Source organism: Solanum tuberosum, unplaced genomic scaffold, assembly GCF_000226075.1.
Source record: "Solanum tuberosum cultivar DM 1-3 516 R44 unplaced genomic scaffold, SolTub_3.0 scf00225, whole genome shotgun sequence".
NCBI lineage: Eukaryota > Viridiplantae > Streptophyta > Magnoliopsida > Solanales > Solanaceae > Solanum > Solanum tuberosum.
In genome coordinates this window covers 416,434-422,240 of record NW_006239149.1, presented here as the reverse complement: position 1 = coordinate 422,240, position 5,807 = coordinate 416,434, and the positions used below count along the sequence as shown (strand labels likewise).

The 5,807-nt window shown below is 31.9% G+C and overlaps 1 long non-coding RNA gene across 1 annotated transcript; it reads left to right on the top strand.

Moving 5' to 3' along the window:
- The first annotated feature begins 271 nt into the window (after positions 1-271).
- Positions 272-3,190, top strand: LOC107062397 (uncharacterized). The gene is made up of 4 exons (XR_001474582.1): positions 272-681; positions 1,309-1,372; positions 1,853-1,927; positions 3,039-3,190. It is a non-coding gene; the product is annotated as an uncharacterized lncRNA (long non-coding RNA).
- The last annotated feature ends 2,617 nt before the right edge of the window (positions 3,191-5,807 follow it).

The window sequence follows — 5,807 nt, the reverse complement described above, 5'->3', positions numbered from 1 at the left end:
TATGTAATTTAAATATAAATGTTGAAATGGACGATTAAATAAGAAAACTAATTAAAAATGAGAAATTTCTATATAATAAAATATTATAATTAATCAAAATGCAAAAAAAACTTGCATATTTAAACGCACCTAATTTGTTTTTCGAGCATCGGCATACTTTAAATTTTATTTATCAATATATATATAAATAATTAAACCTTTTACTAATCTATTTGCAGTTATAAATTCAAAAAAATTCAGCTTCAGTTCTTCACCTAAAAAACCCTGACCCGGCCCAAATAACCCAAACTTAAGACCCCTATCCCTTTCCCATTTTCATTCGATCAGTTCACAACCACAAATCGCCGCCTCCAGAACATCGGGAAAAGACCGGCGAGACCTTTCTCATCACCCTAGTTGTCTCCTCCACCCTCTCATGCCACTTGGAAGCTTCTAACATTTACAAATGTTGAATAGGCATGAGCTCTGAAAAATACGTCCCTCTTGCAGATGTCTATTCGACATTTACAATTCGACGCTCGATCTCTACTCCTCGAAAGCTCACTCACAATCTATGGCTCACTTAGGGCTAGAAAGATAGGATTCCTTGGATTTCTCGACGTATAAAAGATTTGTCCCCAAGGTCCATGGATGAATTCCACCCTCAACAGCCTCCCAATGGCTCCAAAGAGCTCTGGAAAAGTGAGTTTTTGCCCTTGTTTTTTCATTATCTCCTCTCAAAATCACTCGGAAGATTGCCCACCTCTTTTGGTTTTCAGAATTTGAAACTCTTTAGCTTCATTGAGGATGTAAGGTTTGGATTTTCGGCTGTAAATAGAGCCTAAATTGGCTCTGTTGAACAACCTTTTCAATGGTAAAGACTCGACGAGGATCCACTGATTTGCTGTCCCGAAGAAGGCCACTAACCTCTCTTTTACTTATTTTCCATTCTAGGTCTGTAAATGAATGTGTGAATGAATATATATTCTTGCCGCTCAACTAATTTTCTGTTTTACGCTTATAATATATTCATTTTTATTTGATAAAATCAGCATGTGAAATGGCTAATATGTATTGAAAACCGTAAGAAAAATTAAATTACTGATCGGTTAATTTAGTGAATATGTGATTGACATTGTTGCTCGTCTAGTTTATGTGTTTGAATCACTAGGATGTGCTTACTTCATTCTTGTTTTTGAAATCTGTATGAGATTTTTAAAATGAAATTGAACACTTAGGAGGAAGTCACTGATTCATATAAGAATTTAAAGTAGTCGAAAATCTTGACAAACAATTTCTTAACTTGTGTTCTTGTCCCTTGAATTACAGGTGGTGGCGAAATGATAGCTGATGTGTATTCGGATCATTCCACTTATACTGAACCTCCTTCGTGGTTTGTTTCTTTTTCCTGTGCTTTTATTAGTTTCATGATATTTCACTTTGTTAGGTTAAGGATTGTGTTGGATTTGCATATTTGGTTGATTTTCTGCTGAACTCCTTTACTGGTTCTTCATTGAAATTTGTATTTGTTTGAGGTTTTGGAACTTTGAATTTGCAAAGTCAGATTTTGAGGTTTTTTGCAAGAAGTGTTTGCTTGAGTTGAAATCTTGAAGGAAGAAAGATTTTAAAAAACTGATTTAGGATTGAAATGCAATTGACATTATGTTGTTGTTGATTCAACTATAAGCCAAAGTAAGAAGGAGCAATTTTGGCCCATTGCAAAAGCTCTTTTAAGTACAATATTTTTCTCCTCAATTACTAAGTTGTATCAAATTCTTTCAAGCCTGATGTAATAGTTATCGTTATAGTATGGTAGTGTTTTCTCCTTTAATTCTGTTAGCCTGATGTAACAGTTTCTTTATTATGGTCTCAGATTGATGAGAATGTACAGAGAGAAATTATAAATCATAGATCGACGAGACATCCGAACATTGTCAGGTTTAAAGAGGTAAATACTTCCTTTATATCTATTTGTTATGAACCTAAGAATTGCCTATATCCTACTGATGTTTACTGTATATATTATTTTCTATAATCACATTGTAAGCAACATTATTACCCTTTCTGAAACAAAAGGCTCGGTAGAGCTTAGCTTGCTAGTTTAGAGATCATAGCGATCATTGTGCTTTTATAGAACCTGGATAGATATGTTTGTCATATTGAGATGACTCCCAAGATTAAGTGGAAATAGAGATAAATTGCATTAGTTCTCTTTTCTTAGCAAAGTGTAGATTGAGTATTTAGCCGACCCTAACTTGTTTGGGACCGAGTCTGGCGTAGTTGTTGTTGGGAATATAAATATGCTTGAATAGTTCTGTTAAATAAGCAGAGTGTATAAGAGTAATTCCTTGCAGTTTTAAACTGAAATCTTAAAAAAAGCAATATTATTTGTCCTTTTTTAGTCTATGTATAGTTACTCCTATTACATAAGTCAATCAAGGACCTAGTTTCAATTATTAAGTGTCACTCCATTTTTATGAGTATGTGTATAAGATTTGCTGTCGCAATATTATCATCTGATATGATTCTTAAAGAATAAAAGTTGATCCATTGTTGTTAGTTGTTACTTTAAAAATACAAAGGTGTTTTGTACTATGTGTGGGTTTTGTTTCTCAAGTCGTGCTTTTATCCGTAGGAAATTTGTCACAGGGACTTGAAACTGGAAAACATTACTCACGGATAGAAAATCTAAAATAACAAATTATTTTATTTCTTTTCTTGTTCGGTTACTAGCTTGTTCTATTTAGTTTTATGAAGGCATTGGAAAATAACTGATAAATAGAATGGATTTGGTGAACTCGGTGTTGAATTTTGTCGTACTCATGAACACTCCTGCCTCTAGGAATCTGTAATAAGTTGGATAAGGGAAGGTTTTTTATTTATTATTATAGCACAATGATGTTACCTAAATTTGACTCATAGTTCAAGGATGTTTCTTAACCCAAAACTCCAAATTATTTTGTACAACTTTACTTGTTCATTTGCAATATTTTAGTGCAATATTATTTTGGTCACCCTTGTGATAATAATAGAACTAATCTTGTATTTTTTCCTAATAGGGGCAAGGTTCTTACATAATCTCAAAAGGCGTCGACGAAGGAGGAGCTTGAAGGCACTTAATATTCTTTTTCGTATGTGTATGCATAAATGACATCGAACAATGAAATATTTTGTTGATATTTTTAGTAATAGAAGTACTTATTATATCCAATTTGAGAACTATTTTTGGTGTTTCTTGAATTACAATGGATAATATTGATATATGAATTGATAATTGATATAAATTTAGGAATATATATTGATTTTAGAGGAAATCTATTAGAATTGGGTATTGCAATAAAAAACATAGATTTAGGGGTGACAAAATTTGTCACAAATAAAATCAGTATTTGTAGCGATCGTCAAGTTGCCACCAAATCTTAAAGATTTAGTAGCGATATGAGTTGCCATTGAAAGTATTACACATCTGTGGCGAAAATTGTCGCTACAAAAGTCCTTTCTTTAGTGGCGAGGAGTGTTGCAACTGATAGCATAGAACTTCTTGGAGCGAGTAGACTTGCCACTAAAAGTCCTACTTCAGTGGCGACTTACTTAACATATATTTTGTCGAAGCTTTTTTTGTGGCATACTTGGCTACATTGTAGCGGCGACTTTTGTCGCTACAAAAGGTTGTTTTAGTGGCGACGTCAAGAAGTCGTCACAAGAAACATTTAGTTATGGAAGTACTTGCCACGGCTGTAAAGTCGCCACTAAAAGAAATTTGTGGCGATTTTCAGGGCATCAGTAGCGACTTTGGTCGCCACAAAAGAGCTGATTTCTTGTAGTGACAAGAGAGAGTTGATCGGATGGTAAGCACTCCTCACTTCCCTTAAGGTTGTGAGTTCGAGTCCCCAGGAAATCATAATTTGGGAGCTCCTGGGGAGGGGTTAAAGAAAATTGAGATGGGAGGATAATTGGAAAAATTAACCTTTTTTATAATAATAAATCTATCCCTAATTAATGCATTTAAAAACAAAATAATTTTTTGTATATAAAATATAGTCATTAGTGACGAAATTAGATTTTGTTCGACTACGAAATACATATAATTTTAGAGACAATTGATGTCGTCACTGATTGAAGTAAAATAATTAGTGACGATATAATTTTGTCGGTAGTAATAACTTTTTTAGTGACAAAAGCATACTATTAACTACAAAAAAAATATACTTTTTACGAACAAATAAATTTGTCACAAATGTTTAAGCATTTGGGGACGATTTTTCATTTTGTAGTTAATATAGTACTTTTAGTGACGAAGCACTAAATCCATTTTGTATACTTTTAGCGACACACATTTAGTGACGACTGATTGACGAATTATTTTTCATCTCACAAGATTTTTAGTGACGAAATATGATTTATAAATGACGAAATTATTCGTCCCTGATAATCGAATGTGTTGTAGTGAATAATAGAGTGTATAACTATTTTGTCTATATTCAATTTTTTCTTATAATTTCTCATATAATGTCTCACCGACAAATTTATCTTCCTTTCTCTCTTTGAATAGTAACAAATATAATGTGAAATACAGCCTTATTGACAATATAACAAATGAGTTTCAGAAGATTTAGACAAAAATATATCTTGCTTTCTTTCTTTGACAAAGTTTAAATAGGCTCGTGAGCTGCTCGTTCATGTTCTTGAGAAAGATAACATCAAGAGATTTGATCGTTGAAAAAATGAATTTGGTTGATCTTTTTCGAAAAAAAGTTTAATATTTACCTATAAAGCAATTGGGATGATTTTTAATTTGATTTGTTGGTATTTGTTGTCTTTTACTAGTATTTTGAAAAAACTTGAGAATTTGGTGCTTATTTCGACTCTTCTTAATTGTTGTTCTAACATCTTAATCTTCAATAAATATGATTATTTTGCTTGCGTGTGAATCTTTAATTAGTCTTTCTTCTTACCTTGATGTTTATTGATTGTTATTCAAAAAATGAGTATTAGAAGATATCTATTTCTTTTGTTCTCCTTGAGCTTCTCGTTTTTTTGTTTGCACATGTAATCAATCATTTATATTATTTCTCTCATCATTTAAATAGAACCCTAGCATTTTAATTATTTTTAAAAATGCTTTAAAAATATATATCATATAACACATTACATTTATCAAGAATATATCTCTAAATCTATTACATTTTCTTGAAGAGAAAAGACATAAAGTGACACCTGAAGTTGTCTCGAATTTTCAAAAACACTTTAATTATGCGAGTGTCCTATTACCCCACAAAACTTTTAAATACCTTTATAAATAGACTATTCTGGTCCTTTTTCTCCTTATGTTTGTTTTCACGCAAATGAAGCGCGTGAATGGAAACTTTTACTTCCAAAAACGAATTAAAAAACGTCAAGTGTCAAATCTTTCTTTATTATTTACCTTGTTTGTGTATAGCCAGCCCTCTGCCCTGTTTTCAACTCTTGTTGAAGAGAGAAGTTTGTTTTTTATCTTGATTATTTTGTGAAGTTCAGAAAAAATTGAATTTCCTTCTTTATTTTGCTGAATATGGAAGACGATGGGACAGATTTGAAAGGGGCAAAATAGGGAGATGGGAGAGAGAAATAACTTTTAGGAAAAGAAACGTTAGTTTTTTAATTGAAATAGACAAAATAAAAAAAAATTGTTATATTTTAAATACTAAAATGATGTTTCTTGTTAACTATTATAGTACAAGGATGTAACTTAAGTCTTAGTCATAGTTAAGGGATGAATTTAGCCCAAAACTCTACATATGCGATACATGTCCCTTATGTATGACATGAGTCATGCAACGTGATATGTG